This window comes from Myotis daubentonii, chromosome 14 (genome assembly GCF_963259705.1).
Source record: "Myotis daubentonii chromosome 14, mMyoDau2.1, whole genome shotgun sequence".
NCBI lineage: Eukaryota > Metazoa > Chordata > Mammalia > Chiroptera > Vespertilionidae > Myotis > Myotis daubentonii.
In genome coordinates, this window is record NC_081853.1 from 52,718,105 (window position 1) to 52,739,996 (window position 21,892).

Here is a 21,892-nt window from a genome sequence, read left to right on the forward strand (position 1 = left end):
TCGTTTTATACCTAAGTAGTTTATAAAAGTGCTATTGAAATTGTTCATTAGTAGTATATAAAAACAATTGATTTTTTGTATATTGATCGTGTATCCTGTGATCTTGCTAAACTCACTTATTCTACCCTTTTCTGGGGGATAGACTGGGATTTTCTACATTGACAATATTGTTGTCTATGAATAGAGACAATTTTATTTTTTAATTTTTAATCTGTATGCTTAACCATATGCAAACCTAAGCTATTTATCTTAGAATATTTCTTTCTTAGAGAATTATTTTAACAAGATTAGGTCCTTGACAATTTGGCTTTCTGGATCACTAAAAGGGATTAGAGTCCAAAAACCTTGAGCCCAACCAGATAAGGTACTTGGATTGGGTTGTAGGTTTATACCTGTACTTTCTTCATATTCTCATTTCAAGATATGGTTAATCTTTCCTCATGGTTCATTGATTGACATGCTCTATCATTAAACCAGTGAATAGGCATGAATGTGGTTTGGATTTAAAACACAAAGAAGTTCTAAGCACTACTAGAATTTGGGGCCTATTTTGAGTTGGTCAATGTGGATGATGCGTAAACTATTTCATGTAAGTAGAGAACCTCTCTCCTGTGTCTGCAGAATCATCATGATTGTCAGTGGTTAGGAGCATTGGCACAGCCTTCATATTTCTTGCTTAGCAGATGCCCACCCCCTCCCTAGGCTCAGTTGGTGTATCTCCACTTCTACATATCGGACACCACATAGTCTAGCTCCCTTGCTGGAGTGTACATGAGTCAGGGGCAGGGACTTTCACTCATGTCTCCAGGGCGTGACTCGGGGCTTAGCTGATGTTATTGGCTGAACGAGACCTATAAATACACCTAGTCTGGCGCAGTGGGGAGGGCAAGGACACTGGCATCAGGCTTGCATCTGAGCTCTGCTGCCGGTCCAAGTTACTTATTCTCTCAAAACCGCATTTTTCCCATCTGTAAAACGAGGGTGTTATCTACCTCACTATTTATCATTGTAAAGTACTTAGTGTAGGATCTTATAGACTAGGTAGGTGGATGGTATTAGAACTGTTACTTAATGGATACATTGTACCATTTAAACCTAACTATTAGCCCAGTCTCCTCAACTCAGTTGCTCCCACTTGTTGAAATCGAATTCAGGGGCTGTTGCTGCACAATTTGGCCATCCCCAGTGCCACCGATGTGGCTGCCATCGCCAGTAAAGTGCCAATTACGTAACTAGGTGCTTATATTTTCTAAGATGCCACAGTGGCTGATTGCAGTGGCGATGCCTGGGATCTGTGGGCTGCTATGCTACTGTGCTCATCCAGGGTTTTCTGTTCGGCAGGATCTGTGTGGAGCTCTAATATGAAAAGGCTGTTTCCTGTCGGAGGTCATAGAGGCAATCAGGAAAATATAAAGATTCCCTCCCCACATTTCAAGGGATGTGTTCCAACCTCCCAGGCTACTAAACCTCACTCTGAAAATTTCAACAATTGTTTCTTCGTTTATCCTTAAGCCTGTCTGAAGGGCACCAGCATTGTTAGCTTGATATATAATTTGGGGTTTTGGAAAATGCTATTGTTAATATGAATTTTAGGTCTAAAATAACATCATAGGAAAAGCTGTGATTCCCATAAGTTCAGTCCATAATGTAAAAGTATGGCACACTTCTGATATATGCATCTTTGCTGTTTTTTTTCTTTTTTAAATGAAAAACGTTGATGATGATCTGAAACTGACAGTCTCGTTTCATAGGTGATCACAAAAAGCTCTGCTGTCTAAATGAATTGCAGTTAATATGCTATGGAGAATAAGCTTGCAAACAGTGCTTGTCTGGGGCCACATTTTCATATCTTTCCTGGGTGTTGTTTATTTTCTTGAACACAGTCTGGTCCCCATTAAAATGGGAACATGTCAATATAGTCACAATTTTATCATGTGAGTGCATATGCCTTATGTGTATATTTGCGTACACTCATGTGTTTACATTCCTGGGCAGTGTGACTGGGATTTTTTTTCCCATAGGAGTGGGGTGGTACTTTGATTTCCTTTGCGTTTTTCTGTGTTTAAAATTTATCTGCAGTGATTAAATAGAAAAGCAATAGTTGTTGCACATAAAAATAGAAAGACCTTAAAAAGTATCCTTTCTAGGATCAGGCTAGGAAAAAATATTATTTTAGCCAGGTACTACCAGAATTGAGAAATTAAACAGAGGGACTGTAACGATTTTCCAGAAGACAAATCACCTCAAAGGTAGTCTACAAATTCAGAGTCACATGAACTGAGCACTTACCAGGGTCATGGATTTTTATGTCTCTCTTTGTAAACCAGATTGAGAAGGAGGAGCAAGCCAACCCCAAGGAAGAAGTAACCAAAGAGGAGTTTCAAGTGAAAGGATGGCCTCAGCTCCTGGACACACTGCTGCCTGACCCACATGCCCTTGGGCAAGCTCGCCGGTTCCGAAGATGATGCAGAGGCAGACACCTGCTGATGCCCAAGGTCTCCATGGCAGGAGGGCCAACGGGCAGCCTGCCTGGAGGTGAGGGGGCATCTCTGTGTTATGCTCCAGTCGGTGGGTCCCAGCAGCACCCCACGGGCTCCAGAACTCAGGGCATGGCCCTATTGGTTTCACCTGCAGTCCTTTCTCCCCCCCGGATGTGCCAGGACCCCAGGGTCTTCGGATCAGGATGGTTGAAGTGCCAGCCCATGTGTTAACCTCTAACCACTATTCCTTTCTGTCCCTGGCATCCTGTTGCAGATCCTTGATCCTGTTTAGATCCTTGATCTTCTTCTTTGTAGTGAGTTCCCTGTACTAGCCCACAGTCAGAAGCACAGTTTGCTCTGGGGAAGATCCACATTCTTCTCAGAGTAAGATAATAGGCTCTCAAATAATCTAGAGATGCACAGATATTCCCAGGGAGGGTCAGAGGGGTCTACATCCACCTGGAGCCAATGTACTGTGTCAGAAGCTAAGAAAAAGGCCCGAGAAAGCAGCCCCTGCCACTCCTCAAGCCCCTGTCTCCAACATCATGGAGGAATTTGTGAATGTCTCCTCCTGATCCCGGCCCGAGTGAGAAAAAATACTCTAAGGCACCGCTTTTGAGCTTGTCAACCCATCTGGATGGTCTCAATTCCAGAATTCATTGCTTTGCAAATTGTGCCACTTTGAGCAGGTTATTGGCCTCAACCATGATGCCCTGCTCCCATCCCCTCTTCTGGGGAGTCCTAGAAACCGGGCTGCTAAGATGGATCCTCCTTGTAAAGCAGGAAATACTGTTTTCCCACCTCCTCACTTCCCTGAGTGGGCAGATGGCCCCTGGGCACTTTCACGAGACCAGAAGGTGTGCTCAGAGAGTTGCTATAGCAATAATGCCCAGTTCCTGGGCGGGATTGAGGCCTGGTCCCTCCATGCTCTCCCTAGCTGGACCCCTTCACATTTCTCTCTGATACTGTAGTGGGATCAGGAGAAAAAAAGAGCTTGGCTTTGGGGAGAGGAGAATTAAGTGGGTGGAGGGGTGAGTTAGGGGAGGTTAAGCAGCCCAAGACTTCTCTTCCTGTGTAAGAGGCCATGCAGGGTGTGTTGGGGGCGGGGAGGGGGAGGGGAGAGACTTGTCCCAATCATAATGGTGCAGGATTGTGGTTGAATGCCCATCTCTGCTCTGTTTTACTCCCACTACCTGTAGCCCTAGACTCTTGGGAAGGACTTTGGTGTCAGTATGGGCTCTCTATCACCACCATAGGAATTAACTCTTCCCCGCCCCCATCTACCCTAGTTCCACCACACCCCCTACACACATACACATGCTATAGGGAGGGAGTGTGTCCACAGGTTAAATGAAGAACTCTCAGGTCACTTTGTAGATTGGTGTGTGTGTGTGTGTGTGTGTGTGTGTGTGTGTGTGTGTGTGTGTTAGGTTAGGGAACTTGGCTTTGGGAGAACATCTTTGGGCTCTCATTTTTCTCTCCCACACACAAATACTGGAAAGTCCCTCCAAGTCCACATTGGATCCATGTCCCCTGAGGACCCTGACCTCTTAAGCTGATCATCAGAAAAAACAAACTCTAACATACTCCCTTCTGGGCCTGTCTTTGACTTAGGGTTCCTTTGCATGCCACACTCTAGCCTTATAGGAGCCCCTCTTGGCCATTTTCCTTACATCAGAGTTGGAAGGTGGAAGGAGAGGGTTGGAGTGGATCCATCTCTCTTTAGGCTCCAGCAGGGTCCACTCCAGAAGCCACCCCAGCTTATTTGAAGCCCAGCTTGGCCGATTTATATGTTGGGATTGAAGGGTGAAAGATGCAGGCAGTAGATACTTCCTCCACCCTCCCCACCTCCCAACACTTTTCTTCTTAGGTCTGGAGGTGATGTGGAGCCACCAGACCATAAGGGTAAAGGCTTATGGTTCATCCAGGCTTGGCTCACCCTGCCTGGGACTCAGATGCCCTTTCTCTACTGAGGAAGACCACTTTCTTGCCTTCTTCCTGTCTCTCCTTTTGTACTTGTAAATAAGATGTTGTCATATCTACTCAGTGCTTGTCCCCATCTCGGGGCTCTGTTATTGTTCATTCTGCCTGTGATGCTCTGGCCTAAGATCTTTGCACTGGTGCCTTCAGCTCAGAGTGGTTTCCATGGTTACTGTCTAGCCCATCACTCTAGTTTGTCTGTCTTCACGGCGCTTATCACCCTGTGGAATTATCTTGTTCATTTTTTCACTTGTTTATTGTGTGGCTCCCTTTCCTTCCTAATGTAGACCCCAGGACTGCCAGTACCCATTTACTGCTACATCCTCAGTCCCAGCACTAGTAAAAGCAATAAATACTTGTTGATTGAATGGATGTTTGTTTGTTTTTTTATAGGAACAATTTTTTAAAAATTTAGAGACTTGAGGAATCAAAGATGTCTGTTGTCTTTAGTGATAAGGAATTTTTGGTGACTTTGTAGGGCACCCTCTGTATGGAGCAAATGGAAGGTGAGGAACAGGAATTCATGAAGATTGATGTAACTCCCTCAACTAAGCTTGACCATAAAGGGAAGCAGAGGATAGGGCAAGAGCAGGAATTTTCCATGAACTCAGGAGACACTTGAGCATGAGGAATGCCCCTGGGAAGAAGGCAGCAGAGAGGGTGCATGAAGGGGGAGGAGATTAATTGATAGAGTCAAGAACTGAGGATGTGGGAGGTGGAATCCAGGGAACAGATGAGGGGATTAGGCATGGATTTGGAGGTACCTTTTTGTTAGGAAAAAATTGAAGAAGAAAAGGAGAGTAGAGTCTGATGGGTATGCAGGGTCAGTGGCAGGAGCTTGGGTCATTTCCCACCTTTGGCTTTGATTTTCTCTTGAAGTTGGAGGTGAAGAGTCCTGTCCACAATGAGGGTGCTGGTATTGGGGTCAGAGATAAGAGTGGTGGAGAAGAAACCACTTTATCTGAGGTCATCAAATCTTCTTAAAAAAACCTTCCCCTGGTGAATTTAATTAATGAGTTAATTAATTTACAATTCAAGGCGATATTTGGCCACTAAGTCCTTGCCTACAACTTCATATTTAGATGTAAATCCCCAATCTAACTTGAGACCCATATGGTCTCAGAAGAGTTGGAGCAAGAGAGAGTCTAATCTTAAGGAATAAAGAATGATGAGGAAGCCTTCACTCTTGGAAGCTATAAAATTTCTGACAGCTCACAGCCAGATGGGGCTGTTCTGTGAGACAGTATGCTGAATGTCATCTGGGCTGCTGTTCTAACATCAGAGGAATGTGGAAACTCACCCTGGAAGGGTCCTAGGAGGACTTCTTGCCTGACTCCATAGCACATGTGTCAGGCCCATTAATAACACCATTAAAGGGTACTTATTACCTCTGTTGAAATATAATAAAGTGTTCTTTTGTTTAAAGATATTTTTTATTTCAGAGAGGAAGGGAGAGGGAGAGAGAGATAGAAACATCAATGATGAGAAAGAATCATTGATCGGCTGCTTCCTACATGCCCCACACTGGGGATTGAGCCGGGCATGTGCCCTTGATTGGAATCAAACCTGGGACCCTTCAATCCGCAGGCTGACACTTTATCCACTGAGCCAAACCAGCTAGGGCTAATGAAGTGTTCTTAATGGACAAAGATGATTCTGTCGACTGGACAGTAGGGTGTACAGTTGTGATTTGGAGAGATTTTTCACATTTGCTCTTCTTATTTGTATGACAGGTACATACTCAGAGGAATGTTGGGTAAAGATTGTGCTGCTTCTTTATTGAGCATAAGCTATACATCCATCTTATAACACATAGCGTTTTGCATTTGTAAATGGAAGAGGTTGGTCATGGCCCCCATGGCCATTGAAATGTGACCTTGACCTTGCTGCCATAATGCTGTGACCTTGAAGTTTCCAATCTGAGCTGGTGGAGCCCTGGAATACTTGGAGATGCCACCTTATGAGATAAGAGGGAGGTGAAGTCAGCAGGCTCCTGGCCACACCTCCACATCATCTAAGGCAGATTTTAGGATCTATGTTGATTTCTAGTTTTATATAGTTAAATGGTTCCACTGGAATAAAAGAATCTGACAATCTCCACTTTCATGACTGAAAGCAAATATTGATAGAATAGTTATGTTAGTGATTTTCTGAATGATTTAGTGAATTGAAGAGTATACTGTTTGGAATTACATCATAGGTTTGGGTTACTTATTTCTGCTTATGAAACAGTTCGCCAACACAAAGTTGATTGTTTTGACCTTTGATTAACTGACTAGGTTTATCCAAAGTGTGGCCGAGCAAAAGAGCATAGATTAACAAACATTCTTGATAATTATATTTATACTTTAAAAAATTTTATGTAAAAGTATTACACTCAACATGACACTCAACATTTCTGTTGCATATGCTACATTAACTATATAAACTACATTAATAATGCATAAAATGGGTTTGAGGAGAGTGGAGAAAATGAGAGACTAGAGTTTAAGTGGTAGCCTTCATAGCAAATAAAATATCTAGCAGATTTGAATAATTTAGCTCATAAAAGATCTCTTAATAATAAAACTAAGCTCTAAAAAGGTGTTAAATTTAATTACCAAAGTAACATTCACATTGGGTTTTGAAGCACATAAATTCTCCCAATAGTTTCTTTATAACCTAAGGCTGGAAGCCTGTGGGGCCCAGAGTTGGCATCTGGAGAAGCTAATGGCCTTCTCTCTAGACCCCATAGGCTGGAAGTATTTTGTAGAGAGAGAGAGAAAGATAGATAATCTCAACTAATTAGGGTCCAGAAAGGAGGTAGTCTCTTATGGAGAAAGGCTTTAAGTTTCTAAAGGCTCCTTTAGACAGAATTAAGCCCACCAGGAAGAAAGTGTGAGAAAGAGTGTCTGGGTCCACGTTTGAGAAGGTGGCTGATAGCGGTGGGAGTCTTTTCTCTGCTGAGTTAATGACAGGTGCTCCTGATAAAGATAGGCAGTTACTTTCATCAGCGTTAGCCAAACCAGCCCTTGCTGTAGAAAGCGGCCATTCTTCATTAAAGAAGCCACCGGGATTGAACCTGGGACCCTTTAGTCCACAGGCTGATGCTCTATCCACTGAGCCAAACCAACTAGGGCTAGAGGTAGATATTTTCATCAGATATTGAAAAAGTCCCTTGGCCCAGGTGGTGGTCCATGAACAGCCCTATGCAAACATCCAGGCAAATCTATTTGATTAATGATGAAATGGAGATATCCCTCTTGTGTCCATCATCAAGGAGGGTTGGGTAGTGTGTCATCGGAGGGTGTGGGACCCACTAGACCAGTGGTTCTCAACCTTCTGGCCCTTTAAATACAGTTCCTCATGTTGTGACCTAACCATAAAATTATTTTCATTGCTACTTCATAACTGTAATGTTGCTACTGTTATGAATCGTAATGTAAATATCTGATATGTAGGATGGTCTTAGGCGACCCCTGTGAAAAGGTCGTTCAACCGCCAAAGGGGTCACGACCCACAGGTTGAGAACCACTGCACTAGACATTCTTCATGTTTGCATGCAGATCAGAGGGTAAGATTTTTCCTGACACCACATACATCCCTGTACCCAGGTACAAGCCCACTCACAACTAATTCACTTCTAGGCATTCATCTTCCATAGTAAAGAAAGGTGAATGGCACTGTGGGGAGTACAGTGCCCTGTACTCATCAGAATATCTCATGGGAGCCCATCTGGGTTCCAGAATCTCTTATTGATGGGAGTTAATTAGTAGATCTTGTTAGATTTGGGTTTATTTCTGAAGTCTCTGAAATACAATAATCTTTGGGCTTGCTACCTGCAATTTCTGTCTTATGCAATTTCTGTCTCAGGAAGGCAGTGTCTCTCTTTTCTACAGGAAGAAATCTTGATGCATCAAAAAGAAAAAAAGCCTGGTGTCCTGGGTTTTTTTTTTTTGTTTTTCCAGCAGAGTTTTACATAATCTGTTTTCACTGTAATTCACCCTCCATTTCTTAAATTCTCCATGAACACCCTCTTCTGCAGCCAACAGCTTCTGTTCTTCCTCTTCTGTCTTGTAAGCTTTCTGAGTCAGGCCCTTGAACAGTCTTAGTTCTCTGATGGGGATCATTAAAGAACTCTACTGTCATCTGCAAGATATGGCATTTATTTTCAACCAGAGCTTTGGCTGCAAGTATAAAAAGCATCATCTTCCAACTTTTCCCCACAGCTGACGTCTTGCTGACACCTCATTATGTAGCTTGTAATGTTAATGATGTCTGTCTTCAACTCCTGGCAATGTGGATTTCGCTACCATCTGATTTCCCTGACTTTTCATCTCCTTACTATGGTAATCTGCCAACTAACTTTTTATTTTAAAAATAATCCTGTCCATTTCTTTCCCTAAGGGTTTTCTCCTCTGATGCAAAGATCAAGTGGTTTCAGCTGCATAATGTATTTATTCAGAATGTCAACTCCATTATTTTTCTAAGCCACAGCTTCTTAAACAACCAAAGATCTTCCGTGATTTGCTCACTGATCTCAGTAGGCAGTGCTGGGAGCGCAGGAACAGCTAGGGGCAGACGGAGACCATAGCCTTCTCTTCACTCCAGGGTCCTGCATGCTCTCCCACTGCCATCCTCCTTTCAGCTCCTGTCTTCCATCTCTTTCCCTCACTCATCTGTCTTTCTACAACTTAAATTCACAAAACATCCTGGTTTTCAGATCTCTGGCAGAGCTACTATCAGTCTTTCTACACTTTCATTGCTGCGGGCTTCACAGTCTACACTGCCTTCTCCAGATCTTTTCCCAGGTGCTGACAGATTCTGCCAAACCAACACCACTTTCACTGAGGCAGGTCCCCCCTGTCAGGTAACTAAGAATGGCCCCTGATAGGGCTACTGTTCTACAGCCAGGATGTTCTCTCCAATCTTGGTTTCTTCACTTCCCCAAATGGCCTGGTGCCCAGGTGCCATTATGCCCTGCAGGAGTGTTCACCTGCAATAGGATGGTTGTATCATTGCGGAACCTATCTCCTTAACATCCTTTCACCTACATATTTAATTTGCTGTTACTTGCATTGTCTCAAATCTCCGAAAGTCCTCAGTCAGATTTTTGAACCCAGCTCCTCATGCAATGCCTTCCATTTTTTTCTAGTGTAAGTTTCCCTTTGGAGAACTATTTGGGTCCTAAAATAATAGAATAGCTGGGGTCCTAAGGAAGAGCTGGTAGCATTGAGCACCAAAGTTTTTCTTTCTTCCTTGAAAAGCTTCCTCAATGGACTGTCAGATGAAAGGGGCCAAAACAAAGAAAATGTATATTCAAAGCATGGAGATGGAAGGGTTGAGAATGTCCAGAGCTCTTTCTTTTAAATATATATTTTTATTAATTTCAGAGAGAGGAAGGGAAAGGGAAAAAGAAACATCAATGATGAGAGAAAATCATTGATCGGCTGCCTCCTGCATGCCCCCAACTGGGGATCGAGCCCGCAACCCAGGCATGTGCCCTATCGGAGAATCCAGCCATGACCTACTGGCTCATGAGTCAACACTCAACCACTGAGCCACACCGGCCGGGCCAGAGCTCTTTGTTTATGTGCCTACTCTTGACAATCATGTGACCAGAAGGCACGGGGTTCTAGGATTTGCCCAGCTTCAGACACCTACCCACCCCTTTGGTCAAGGGACAGTTTCTATTTCTGAAGAAGGTGGGGGAGGTCCAATAGAGAATGTACAGATAAAATCACCAGGAGACTAATATAGAATTCTAGTTTGACTGATTTTATTCCCCCAAACAGCATTTTGAAGATACCATTCTATTGTCTTCTGACCTCTATAATTGCCAATGAGAAATCTGCCATTCTACCTGCCTTCCATTGTAAGTAAATTGTATTTTCCCTTTGGTTGTTTAAAATTGTTTTTCCTTTTGTTTTGGTATTCTAAAATTTCACTATGATGTTACTCACTATGGACTTATTTCTATTTATTTTGCTTAGGACCCAAGTTTCTTCAATATGAAGATATATATCTTTCTTCAGGGCTATGAAAAAAATATATTGTACAACCATCATAATGGCAAAAACTAAAAATTTTCAAGTGTTGACAAAGATGTGGGGAAAATTCTCATAAGTTACCAGTGAGGATTTATAAACTTCTACAACACCTTTGGGGTGAAGTCTGTGGATACTAGTAAAGCAGGATATTGTAGAGAACAAGCAATTATAATTTTAAATACCCATCCTAGAGAAAACTTGCATTCATAGAAAAAAGGAGATACTAGTGTAAGTTTAAATCTGTTCAGTGAAGCATGGTTTGCCATTGGGAAAAAAAGAGAGAGACACAGAACGAAGTTAATCAATATCCACCAATAAGAGAATGAATAAGTCAATAATCATATATTTAAATAACTAAACAGCAGTTAAAACAAATGAATCAGATATACCCATACCAAGTAGATAAATTTGGAAAACAAGATGAAAAATATAAAAAGCAATAGGAGATGGTAAGTGCAATATGATGCCCTATGAAAGATTTGAATGACTCACAATGCTCTAGTTGCCAAATAAGCAGAAACCTTAAGATCTCACACTTTCTCTGTAATGCAAGAGAATTTAAAAAATGGCAACAAAATAAAAGGTTACCCCAGAAATATCTGTCCTCTTGGAAAGCAAGCAGAAGATTTGAAATAATTACTGGCTTGAAGAAATAATAGAAATTAAAAGCTATATGGAAATGGCCAACAATATTAGCCAGATGCAAATGATTTTGGAGAGAGAAGTGGGGGACTGATGATAAGCCTAGCGTCTCTCCAAGGTTCTAAGTCTTAGAAAACAAACACATCTGTTCTGAGTCAGTTTTGGATCTGGATTGTATTGTGATTCCTGCAGGTTTCTGACATGGGGAAAAAGGGGAATAGAAAGAATACTTCCTCTCTCCCAACCTTCCTTTAGTGATACATAGAAAAACACAGAAGATAATAGAATGTTGTAGAATGTGGAGGGATGTTAGGTGGAGCGAAACTCGGCGTAAAGGAGAAAGGGGGCATCCAGAGCAGTCTTGTGCTGGGAGCCAGGGTAGCCAAACACTGGCTTATTCCTGAAGCTCTACCAAGGCATGGCCCTATGTCCTTCAGTGAGCGCAGGCAGACCCAGCCAAGTTTAAGGGGCAGGTAAGACTATGGAGGCAATGCCAGAGGAAGTCCTGTTTAAGGTGTGGGGCTGGGTTAGAACAAATAGCAGAGAGTAGGGAGGAAGTGTAGTAGATTTAGATGAAATATAGCTCAGAATACCAACCCCTCAGAAAGAGGAATCTGGCCAAGTACTGTCCCAAGGCAGCTGGAGGGCGAGGCCTGAGTGTCCTGGCTTAGGCCATCATACTCTGTTGAAGTGGCAATAAAAAGGCAGGGGAATTCAGCTACACAGAGCCTTCAGGTAGAAGTGTTTCTCCTGCCTCAATTAAGGTGCTAAATGAACAATAAAATGAGAACCTCTATTGCAGTGGTTCTCAACCTTGGCTGCACATTAGAATCACCTGGGAATCTTTTAAAAATCCTGATTTCTGGGCCTTGTCCTCCAGAAATTCTGTTTCTTTGTTATGGGGTGAAGCCACAACATTAGTAACAAAGAAACAGAATTTCCAGAGGATGAGACCCAGAAATCAGGATTTAAAAAAGATTCCCAGGTGATTCTCATGTGCAGCCAAGGTTGAGAACCGCTGCTCTACTGCAAACAGTTTCCAACGATGAGTTATCTGAGGCCATTACATTCCTGGCAATAACACCAGGGTGCCGTGACAGACTACTAGAAAGAAGAAATTAGTGGGCCAGCCCCACTCAGACTCAACAAGGAAACCGTATTTCTTCAGTCCGTTTTAGATTTTGGCAAAGCCAGACCCGTACTCAGGCTTGCTAGGCTCTATTCTCCATATCATCCAGAAGGCACACAGTTATTCAGAGTATAAAGTTGGGGAGGAGAGAGCGTAGCATGTATTCATTCATGTCAAGAATTGGATGTCAGCATGGAAATTTAATCACTAGACATTACTGAATTCTCTATGTTTGTCTGTTGTGGAAATAAAATCCCCTGGAAACTGGTAGATAACTAAATGTAATGTGCCTTGGATATTATGACTAAAATGTACTATTAATCTAATTGTATTTTTTGTCTTTTTTAAAAATCAAATTACTGTCTTAATTTATCACACACACACACACACACACATATATATATATATATATATATATATATATATATATATATATATTTCAGAGAGAAAGAAGAGAGGAGAGAGAGAGAGACATACATCAGGTGATGAAACAGAATCATTTATTGGCTGCCTCCTGCATGCCCCACACTGGGGATGAAGCCTGCAACCCGGGCATGTGCCCTGACCAGGAATCAGTCCTGGTTCATAGGTCAGTGCTCAACCACTGACCTATGCCGCCAGGATGTATTTTTTGTATTTTAAGGGTTGGTTCTGGAGAATGTTATGCAGTGACAATTGCAGGAATTATATAAAGCTCCCAAAGCTATTCTATATAGGCCTCTTGAGTGGGAATTCTCAACCATAATGTTTGGCATATTACTCGGATAATTCTAGATGTTAATCGATAGCATGTTCTGACATTTTGACTAATTTTGGGAAAACAGGTGTGTGCCCAGAGTTCTGTAAATGCTTAACAATCGCCTCTCTGGGTAAAAAGTCCTGATTTACAGCATTTGCCCATTCCCATGGTGTAAATACTTCTACTGTGGGTGAGTGCAAGCTATGAGCATGGTGTCTCTGAATGCAGAATTGGGAAAAGATGTGCACAGTTGACTCTTGAGTTGGTACAGGCCACTGTATGTACCCATGGGCTCTGTGAAACTAGTTTTCTACTTAAAGTTCTGTCCCCAAATATACAAAGGCACCAGTGGAAGAAAAACTATGAAGGGAAAGCAAAACAAATTCAATTCAGGGAGTTCACATGGAGAAAAGTGACAGATTTTTCGGAAACTTTGAGAAGTGGTATTTGTCTATAATCTACATTTCACTATTATCTTCTATTAAGCAGCCATGCTGTCACACTGAGTGCACTGAGCTCATAGTTTCTTTGGTGTTTTCTTGGAAGAAGGCAAGGCTTTTTTCTTTACAGATTTTGGTGCTAAGGCCATGCTGACCAAAGAATCAATGGGACTTGCACACCGTGAAGCCAGTTGCAGGATGGCTGGTCTGAGGCCCAAGGAAGAAAATAAGATAGGAAGCCTTCTGGTTTGGGAGTCAACACTGAAATGTAGAGCCCTGGTTTGGTATGATCATTTAAAGCTTTTAAAAATTAACATTAATTTAAAAAAGAAAAAGCAGTCGTTCAAAAAGTGAAAAAAAGGGATGACTGCACTTTTCTATTAGAGTAAGTAAAAAAGAAGTTGTTTAAATAGAAGTGAACTGGAAATAGCAGTAAGAATCCATGGACATTTTTTTAAAGGAGGCTTTATCTGTTCTGTCCCGCTGTGATTTATACTGTTGGAGAGTTTTGCTGCCATCCTGCCAAATTCCAGTCAAAATGTGGAACAAGCTTATTCAGAGAAGGAGTACCTGTGGCCTCTGAAACTCCTCTCCGGTGAGAGGAGCAAATCGCCTGGGAGGACAGTTGGTTCCATATTTCCAAGCTCAGGACTAGTTGATGAATTCTAGATGTTGAGACCGGGCTGTGTTATCAGAATCATAAATCCAAAATGATGTAAAAGAGAAGATAAAACAGAATTGCCTGAAAACACCCCTGGTTTCTGATGTGTTTACTAAAAAGACTACATTGTCTAACGCAGCAGTTCTCAACCTGTGGGTTGCCAACCTGTGGGTCGCGACCCCTTTGGGGGTCAAACGACCCTTTCATATGGGCCGCCTAAGACCATCGGAAAACACATATATAATTACATACTGTTTTTGTGATGAATCACTATGCTTTAATTATGTTCAATTTGTAACAATGAAAATACATCCTGCATATCAGATATTTACATGACGATTCATAACAGTAGCAAAATTAGTTATGAAGTAGCAACGAAAATAATTTTATGGTTGGGGGTCACCACAACATGAGGAACTGTATTAAAGGGTGGCGGCATTAGGAAGGTTGAGAACCACTGGTTTAACACAAGTTGTAAGAGGCCTACACTTAAATGATTTTTTTGTTTGTTTTTAAATACATTTTTATTGATCTCAGAGAGGATGGGAGAGGGAGAGAGAGAGCGATAGGAACATCAACAATCAGAATTATTGATTGGCTGCCTCCTGCACACCCCACACTGGGGATCGAGCCCGCACCCAGGCATATGCTCTGACCTGGAATCGAACCGTGACGTCCTGACTCATGGATCAGTGCTCAGCCACTGAGCCACTGGCCAGGCTATGTGGGCATTTTGTGACTTAGTCAAGCTGACATAAAATTAACCATTACATCAAGTAAGTTTTTGTGTGTTTTTTTAAAGAATTTTACATTTTATTTTTCAATTACAGTTTACATTCAATATTATTTTGTATTAGTTTCAGGTGTACAACACAATGTTTACATCAAGTAAATGTTGCTTTACTTATATTGATATCATTTTCAGAGGTAGGAATATCAATCATGGATTTCTATAACCTATAGACCGAAATGGGTTACAAATGATCTAAAGCCCTCCCTTCTAAAAGATCAGGGGTATTTCATTTCCCCAAGAATTTGTTGTCCAAATAAACAGCCATTAGAGGGAGCTCTTGTTGCAGTTGGGAAACAAAATTATTCTGCATGAATTGATAGTGTGAACTCGGAACCCCAAGTTTCTAAGTTTTAAGGGAGACCCAGAGGAAAAAACAAACACACAAATAAACAAAAATTACACACACACACATTTAAAAAACTAAATAAAAAATAAGTATCCTTTAGCATCACCATTTTGTATTTCTGAACTTAGTGAGACCCAACTTGCCCCATGGGGTGCAAGAGCCAAGGCGATCCAGAGACAAGGCTGGGTGGAACGGGCGGGCGCTGAGTTTGAGTCCAGGTCCGTCCTGGAGCAGCTGTGTGCCTCCCTCTCTCCTGGCCTGGTTCCTCTTCCGAACAATGAGAAGATGACAGAGATTGGTGTGGATCCCACACCGGTGTCTGTGGCTGGGAGAATTCTAGAATTTAAATATTTTTCTTTTCTCAATAGACAACCTTCCCAAAAGTGTTATGTTCTCTAAAGTGGATGGTCTTACAAGGATCATTTTAACTGTATCCTCAGTCATGTGGGTGAAATACTGAAATCACACTGAAATCAGCTTCTGCCGTGTCGTTTCTGAGCTGTGCTAACAATGATGTGGGTACTGAGCGATCCCTGTCTTGAAGTGACAGCATTGAACTTTTACCGTGAGGCTAAGCCTCTCTGGATGACGTTAGGGTGATGGTGTTGAAATGACAACAGTTGACTCAATTACCATTGTACTCATGCTATAAAGACAGAGTTTCTCTTCAGCAGTGGTAATATGCACTTGAGAGCATTGCCACAGGAAAAGGCTTTAGCGTTGTAAGTCATTTTGCAAACTGAGATTCTGATTTGACATCCTAAAAATTATTGCGAAACAGGAATGTGCTTACTACTTCCATTTCATTTCTTTCGCTTCTTATGCAAATGAGCACAGAGCAATGTTACATAACCGATGCACCCATGCAAATGAAAGCTGCATGACAATATATTGGGCTGAATAAGCCACACACAAAAGTGTTGTGTGGTAGTTTGAAGAGAGACAAGAGGTAGGAGAATTGAGTCCTCACTCAACACCTGTATGATAGACAAGCTGAAGTAAAAAGACCTAGGTCACAGCAGGCAGAAGCAGACTCATGAAAAGTAAATGCCTCTTGCCTGGCTTGTGTGGCTCAATGGTTGAGCATCAACCCAAGAACTTGGAGGCCATGGTTCAATTCCCAGTCAGGGCATATGCCTGGGTTTTGGGCTCAATCCCCAGTAGGGGGCGTGCAGGAGGCAGCTGATTGATGATTCTCATCATTGCTGCTTCTATCTCTCCCTCTCCCTTCTTCTCTCTGAAATCAATAAAAATATTTTTTTAAAGTAATGCCTCATGCAGATCTCGTTTCTGTGTTAGCAACTCAAAATGGTTTAGTAGTAGTAGCAGTAAAAATTTTCAATACATTCTCATTATTGGACTGCACAGTTTGATTGATTGGTTCATTATAATAAAGGGTCATGTTAAATGAAAAGATAGCAATGACTCAGCATGCTTGAAAAGAAAAAGTAGACCAACAAATTTAAAAATACCCAAACGACCTCTAAATACATTTTTCTATTATTAAGCCAACACAAATGTTTTCTGTTTAGCAAAACAGCACCATCCATTACATTAAACATGTTAATTTGAATGAAAGCAGTTCTGTAGTTTTGCTTCTGGACTAGGATCGAGAAAATGTGTCATGTCAAAAGGAGAGTGTGAATCAGGTCTTTCTTTCTTTTTTTTATAATATCAGTGATGAGAGAGACACATTGATGGGTTGCCTCCCATGTGCGCCTGGGCTAGGGCCGGACATAGAGGCGGCAACAGAGGTAAGTGCCCTTGACCGGAATCGAACCTGGAACCCTTCAGTCCACAGGCTGACGCTCTATCCACTGAGCCAAACCGGCTAGGGCAGGTCTTTCTTTACTTTCATATTTTTTTTTTACATATAAAATCTCCGTGTTGCCCATCAAGAGTTCACAAGATGTGGCCTCTGGGAGTCTCTGCTCTATGGTCTTAGCACTCTTCCTGTTCCTGCAAATCCTAGAACCTGGCTAGATGGAAGGAAAAGAGGAAGTCCTGGGCGCAGCAGGAGATTGCAGCAAAGTGGGAATTGTGTTATGCTAAGTTGGCATTCTGGTATTTCCTGCTGAAGCACAGGATTCCATAGGTGACAGCTGACCCGGGATTTGCTGGCACATACAGTATTGAGCTCCTTTTGCTAGCTTGGCCCTAACTCAACCACGCCTTGACTCACAAAAAAAGATGCCAGGAAGAGGATATTCAGGAAGGTGTTAAGCAAACTTTGGAACTAAGGGGAATTTTGCATAGCACATTCTTAAGTGTGTTAATGGTTTGCGACTAAAAGGGAGGAGACGGGCAGAGGCCACAGTTTGCTGGGACCTCCACGTGCAGTGTCATTGACATTTTCGGAGAAGGGAGACTTTCTGTCTTTCATTGCCTTTATTCTTTCTCATTCTTATCCTGTTGCAAACTCTTATACTCAACTTTTGATAAGAGAGGCAATCAGTCTTATCAAGAATGTTTGTTTGTTTGTTTGTTTGTTTGAATCTGGACTCTACCTCTCATGGAAAGAAATTGAGATTAGGTCTTCCCAGCCCTCACCTAGAACTGTGGTAAGATGGAACTGAGTCCCCTTGGAAGGAGCAGCTGGGCAGTTAAAAAAAGGTAGGAGGAAACCAAGGGAGAAGAGGCTCTGGATAAACTGAATGTGGCCAGAAGAAAACTTTCAAGAGAGCCATGCTCCATCTTCTGAACTCTGAGGGTATTCACGTGAGATCAAAACTCTTTGGAACACAAATGTTGATGTTCCCTAAGTCTATCTGCTGAACCCAGCTTTCTTTCCCAATTTTTAGACTTAGTATTTAATGAGTGTCTTTCATTTGATGTCTCAGAGGGGCTTCAAACTCAATGTGACCCAACCTGAACTTGCCAGGTCCCCTACCCAAACGGCTCTTCTTTCAGGGCCCTTACCTCTGTGTTTGGCACTATCACCTACCCCTTTGCTCAAGTCAGAAAATGAGAGTCATCCTTGACATCATCTCCTCTCTTACCAACATCCCCCTCTTGTGTCCAAAAAATGTCATTCTGTTACTTCAACTTCCCATGTATCAATGGAATCTGCCTATTTCTCTTCATTCCTGCTGCCAGGCCTCAGGGCATCAATCATGTCTGGCCTGAATTATAGAAATCACATCCTCTGGAGTCTTTCTACCTTCAGATTGGTCCCTGGCACCTAGAGAGTGTCTGGCATGCAGCAAGCACTCAATAACTGTAGACTGCGTGAGCGAATCAATGACTGTACACAGGTGAATGAGTGTGCGACTCAGCCGTGTTAAGAGGAAACTCGTCTGAGTATTTCCCTTCCTTTCTCTTCCTCGCTACCTCCCCATCTCCCACCATCCTGTTTCAAGGATCCAGGAAATGACTCCAGGGCTATTTCTCTTTGAATTCAAGACTGGGATAACTTTCTTAACATTGCAGCACCAATAGCTATCGGCATCCTGTTATGTCAGCTGAGCCTCACATTCCCCCAGAAGGTGGTCCGGAGCAAAGGGAGGTGCAGCCAGCAGCATGTGGACTCCGAAGTCCACTCAGCCCGGTTCGGCTCAAGTTGACCTCAATGCGCAGTGGAACGGGTTTGGCTCCCTTGCTCCGTGGAATGCTCGCCCCTCAGAGAGTGGCTCTGAGGGCCAGGGGACCTCTGCTGACCAGAGGCCTGACACCTCGTGCTTATAGCCTAGGGAGCCGGGGAAAGGGGAGAGTGAAGGCGAGCCTGGAACTTGAGGGGGGAGGCTCTCCCTCACCTCACTCTTGTCAACAATCATCAACAATAACAGAGGCTGCCCCTCCCTGATCGCTGCTGGGGGAAGCAGGGACATGAAGCACTTTCCTGCTCCGTCCTTAGTTTGCTTTCTGGAAAACAAAATTGCTAGAAATGTCGAAATGCAGATGATGAAATTTACTTGATCAGGGAAGAAAACCCAGAATTAGGAGCAATCACAGGAAGCAGGAGGAATTGCTACAGTCAGCGTGCTGCCAGGAAATGGGCTGTTGATGGGCAGGACGGTGGATGAGGAGAACGGAGGGTGTCCCAGTGGCACGGTGGTGGCCTGAGCTCTGGAGGGGGCTCACAGCCTCCCAGCTCAACCAGGTGTCAGTGCTGATGGGGAGCAGGAAGTCTCCGCTCAGGTGACTCTCAGCTGGTGCTGAGCCAGTACCGTTGTGCTCAAGGCCCTGTGCCAGGCGCTGGGCACGGAGCTGACACAGCACAGCTCCATGCCCCGAGCAGCTTAGGCTAGCCAGGCAGATGAGACGTGGACAGAAATAGCATAACGCGGAAATACAGAGTCATATGTTACCCAGAAGAGATGGTGACCAGGTCCCGGGGCATCCCGAGCTGGGGGAACAAGGATTTGCTTCATGGCGGTGGAGGCGTTTCAACAGGGCTGAGCCAAGGTTCAGGGATTCGGGTAAACAGAGAATGAGAACATTCCTCACGGGAAGAGTCGCATGGACGAAGGCAAGAAGAGCCAGGGCTAAAGGCTCCTCATAGCTCAGCAATGGGGACCCGGTGGCTCCAGGCCATTCAGTCTTTTCTTCTGATTCTATGAAGTGTGTTCAACCCCTGCCCTAGCTTTTGGAATTTCACTAAAAAATTCCCATCAAACATTTCTTCCATCTCAGGTCCCTCTGCTTGGCTGTCAGATGGGGAGTTCCTCCTCCCTCCCCCATGTACAGAGTCTGCTCCCCAGTGTTTGATTTTATTGTATAAGGGTTTAGAAACTGCTTCTAACTTCACTCTTTCCCTCAGGCATGTGGAAACACTTGGCTGAACAGTCCTGAAGCTGTTTGGTGAAAACACTCACTTCACTGCCTGGCACGCAATTAAGTCCAGGGTGGAAAGCAGAACAGCCTCCCTTCCAGCCGTAGGACCCACACAGCTCACCATGGAGCTTCTCATCACAGGTCCTGGGTGGGACGTTACCCTCTCTCCCCGCTTTTTCTCTGAATCATTTTCTCCCCACTCAGAGGTAACCTCAGCCCCCCAGATGCCCATGGACCTATTGTCTCTCCTCTATGCCTTTGCCTGGCCAAGCCCTCCGAACCATGGGGAAGAGGCCACCATTGCCCCATCTCAGAGGAACTCACCAATATGCATCTTCTACATCAAACTATATTGGCGACGCTTTTGATAGAGGGAACGCCTACTGGAGATTTACAGGAAATTCCACCAGGACTATTCAACCAGACAAATCCGGTTTCCTTTTTTTATGGTGACTTGAGAAGGGTCACCCCAGCAGCTGTGGTAGGCTGGCAAGGGTGGCGAGGCTCTGGGAGGCTGGATCATGGGACCCCCTGTGTTTGGAGAGGGGTGTGTCCCTGTCCCTGAACCCATCCAGGTCAAGGCTGGTGTTGCCTCCCCCCTTCCCTCCATACCTTCCCCTTTTCTTCAGTTCTTCTCCCATCTACTGGAGGCTCACATCTGTATTGATGGGTGCTTTTCCTTTTTCCTCACATCTGTATTGAACACATACCTATCCTTTTCCTTTTCCTCTGTTGAACTACATGTGTCCTTTTACCAGTTATGGGCTGTTGCTTTTTGATTTTCTATAAAACCGCCGAAACCGGTTTGGCTCAGTGGATAGAGTGTCAGCCTGCGGACTGAAAGGTCCCAGGTTCGATTCCGGTCAAGGGCATGTACCTGGGTTGCGGGCATATCCCCAGGGGGAGGTGTGCAGGAGGCAGCTGATCGATGTTTCTCTCTCATCGATGTTTCTAACTCTCTATCTCTCTCCCTTCCTCTCTGTAAAAAATCAATAAAATATATTTTAAAAAAAACCAAAACAAAACCATAACTCACTCTGAGCAGACATTCTGCATTCTCACGATGGAATATTTTTATCAACATGCCGCTGCACACCTGTGCTGGAGCCTCGAGGCTTCTCTATAGCTCCGGAGCCTTGCCGACATCACGGCTCTGTGAATTGGAAGCTTCTTCCATCCCAGTGCCTGGCTCTCTGAGGATCTGAGCTGATGAAGGGTGAGAGGGAATGATAAGAGCTGTGCCACTCTCTGCGCTCTTTCTCTCTCTGTCCCCGCCTCCACAGGGGTACCTCTGGTGGTGGACACACTCCTAGGCCTGTGCTGGTGGCAGGTGGTGTCAAGGGGACACACAGCCCTCCCCAAAGAGGCCTCACTTGTTGGCATTCTCCCCCTTCACAGGTCCTTAGCCTTTCTTCTGTGTTTATTTATCAGCACCTTGAGAATGGGTCCATCTCTCAGGCAAGTTTCACATGAATAAAACTCATGAAAGGGACTGAAGTATAAAGCAGACAGATGAGGTTAATAGCTGACAAGAATCGTCTCAAGAAACAGAATATGTCAAGTCCAAATCAGTAGCACACCCATCCCATGGAGCAGAAATACTGAAAGCCAAGCCCCCGTCAAAGCCCCAAATCAGATTTTCAATGAGAAATCTCTGCCAGGAAGAGGAAGAACGAAGCCCAAGGGATGGTTTCCGCAGGAATTCAATTGTGTTCTTGGCCTTTGCTGTAGGTTCCTTCGCAGATTGTGATGTGTTGGAGAGAGAATGAGCTTGGAGCTGGTCAAAACAAGGAGGAGATCCAATCAAGGGAGTTTAGACAAATGGATTTTACTTCTCTTTGAAGTGTACTTTACTTAACGGTAAAAATGTGACAGTGGCA

At 43.6% G+C, this 21,892-nt stretch overlaps 1 protein-coding gene across 3 annotated transcripts in view; it reads left to right on the forward strand.

The window, feature by feature from the left end:
• The window catches only part of MOBP (myelin associated oligodendrocyte basic protein), a 28,894-nt gene extending 16,308 nt beyond the window's left edge, over positions 1-12,586 (forward strand). For 2 of the 3 annotated variants that reach the window (XR_009448599.1, XR_009448600.1), the window contains 3 exons: positions 2,328-2,535; positions 10,235-10,314; positions 10,433-12,586. The gene's annotated coding sequence lies outside the window, so the exon portion shown is untranslated. Of the gene's footprint in view, positions 1-2,327; positions 2,537-10,234; positions 10,315-10,432 lie in introns of those variants that run through there. The other variant, XM_059664460.1, reaches the window with a different exon arrangement.
• Positions 12,587-21,892: the final 9,306 nt, after the last annotated feature.